Raw genomic sequence first — 2,695 nt, forward strand, 5'->3', positions numbered from 1 at the left:
TCAGATTCATTTCATGTTTCTACAGTATACCATCACATGTTTCACAAAGAGTTTGTCTTGCATTCTACTATTTTAGTGTACTATTCCTCTAGGGTTGAAGTAATGGATAAGATGATAAGCTCACTACCATACTAGTACCGAATTTTCCAATCTTAATTTTTTAAAAACTTGGTACCAATACTGAAAATATTCAGTTCGGTACAGTAGGTAAGTATTCGGTAAATGCCGGTTCTATGCCGATCTCAATACATCAAATAGTTGGTGCTGAATCAATAACCACGTTACCCATTTCCATATTGGTACCGTTTGCTCATCAATATTATCATATTCAAAGAGTTTGTATTTCGTTCTTAATCATTTAATGGGTAATTATTTTTATGTAAAGAACCTGCCTAACTTAAGAATAGGACACCCACAATGGGTGGGGTCTGGTCGGGACTTAAATTTATTGGCCATTAATGTATGTATGGTCATCTCCATCCATCAATTATACATCATACATGTAAGTATGTAACACATTTGGCTTTTATGTCCCGTAAAACCCATACACAAAGGGACGAAATTCTTTTTGGTTTTTTTATTATTACTTTGTTTTAGAACTCTCAAAATTGAGCCTATGAGATTTTTCACTTTGGGTAAAATCTAATTACATAGCACAAAAATATGACATGAAGCTAACACAAAAAATTGCAAGTATGGATTTAACTTAAAGATGCTTGTGAGTTTGTCAACCCACAAACATGTTTCTAGTTGAATTTAGGTTGACTTGGTAGTTCACCGGTTGAATTGTTTTTCGTAAATGTATATTTAAATTATAACTTCAAATTATAAAAAGCATTTTATACCGAAATTCAGAATCCAAAAGAGAAATCGATGCCGACTTTTAATTCATCTTGTTTTTTTTTCCTCACTCTATTAGTTTTTTTTTTTTTTTTTAATTTTCAGCTCTTAAACCACTAATATACAAACAAATGGTTAAAAAGTTGCGTTCGTTTCACTCATAAATATTCATGTCGTGTGTTTGAATTCTCGTGCCTAACATACATCGGGTCAATGTTATATGGGATCCGTAAAACTCAAGAACACGGCCTAAATAACATGCTAATCAAATCATTAAAGATTTACTAAATTTTAAATTAATTATTTATTTCATTCGTGTTGCCATCTAATTCTTAATTTATTAATGTAAAATACTATTATAATATTATATGAAAGGAAAACAACATTAGCTTTTTAAGCAAAATACTAAATTCGGACCAATAAATTATTATTTCAATATACACTTTATAAACTAAAAGGTATACGTTACTTTGCATACATTAACTCCTAGCAAAAAAAAAGAAGAAAACAAACAAATTAATTAAAAATAAAAAAGAATTGGCCGAGTCAAACAGGTGAGTCGACCAGGAGTGCAGCTCTGCAAATAGGACAACTGGAATGAGTGGTGAGCCATTTGTCCACACACTCACAATGATAAGCATGATAACAATTCGGCAAAACCTTTACTTTCTCCCCATCTTCAAATTCTCCTAAACAAATACAACACTCCGCTTCACAGGCCGTCTCAGAAGACGTTGACGGCGTGTGGTGGAGTGTTATTGGAAGGCTGTTAATAACAGCCGCATCCAAACCTTGCGTCCGTGGACGCAAGGTTTGTGGTAAAGTAGTGGTGTCGGAGACAGCGGATGAGGACAAGCGGCAGATCCAACGTGCGTAGAGGAAGATAAGAGTTGTTAATATCATTATGGCAAAGAGTACGATGATGAAGAAGAGTGTACGGCCTCGGATTTGGAAGTTCTTGTCGTCCATGTCATCATATCGCCAGTGGAATGTTTGGGTGTCTTGAGTTGTCATTTGGTCGGAGGCTAACGTTGGTGTTTTGGTGGATGTGGCAATTGAGTGGTATGGATTGGGGGATCAGTGAAAGGGTGTGAGAGAGGAGAAGTTGTAATGAGGGGTGGGTTGGTATAAATAATAAGCAAAAAGTAGAGAAGTAAAAAGAAGGGGAGAATTATGACAAGTTGCTTAAAGTTAAGGGGTACAAAGTGTAAATGACAAGAGTTGATTTGGGAAAGCAAACATATAATAAATTAGAGGTCGTTTGTGTTTCATCAAAATAATAATAATAATAATAATAATAAGAGGGGTTTTTAATTAGAACTTTGTGTTATGATTTGTTGACGAATTAGTACGTTATGAACGAATGAATGTTAATTATTCATACTTATTATACGATCACCAACACAATAAACTTTCACTTTTATTGTTAACAATTGATGAATATTTATATTTACTAAAATGCTGTAAATTGTTTTAAAATAACTAAATGAAAGTTAAGATAAGATGAAACTGTTTTTTTGTTAGAGTGAGATCCACGTTTAAAATAAAAGTGAAATAAGAAATGTCACTGATTATGTATTATCAGTATGAAATAATTATCAGTAAATAAGCTTAAATTTAAATTATTAAAATCTAATTAGCATATTTTGTTATATATTAACATAACTTATATACCTTGGCCATATATATATTATATCGTTTCTTGATTGAATAATTTTTTTCATATGGTCACTTATAAAATTTGTTTTTTCTTTCTAAACTCTCTTTTATACCATGAGAATCTAGTACCAAACTCACAAGACCCCAATAACATTTTGCAATACAACATAAAATGCATACTCTTCACGATATTCAG

The 2,695-nt window shown here is 32.2% G+C and overlaps 1 pseudogene; it reads right to left on the minus strand.

Annotated features, from left to right (window-relative positions):
- Positions 1 to 1,225: 1,225 nt before the first annotated feature.
- On the minus strand, positions 1,226 to 1,956 carry LOC143590671 (RING-H2 finger protein ATL66 pseudogene; annotated as a pseudogene).
- Between the last annotated feature and the right edge of the window lie 739 nt (positions 1,957 to 2,695).

The sequence above is a fragment of the Bidens hawaiensis genome, unplaced genomic scaffold (assembly GCF_021521415.1).
Source record: "Bidens hawaiensis isolate Kalapana, Puna unplaced genomic scaffold, B.hawaiensis_p1.1 tig00001685_1, whole genome shotgun sequence".
Classification (NCBI taxonomy): Eukaryota; Viridiplantae; Streptophyta; class Magnoliopsida; order Asterales; family Asteraceae; genus Bidens; species Bidens hawaiensis.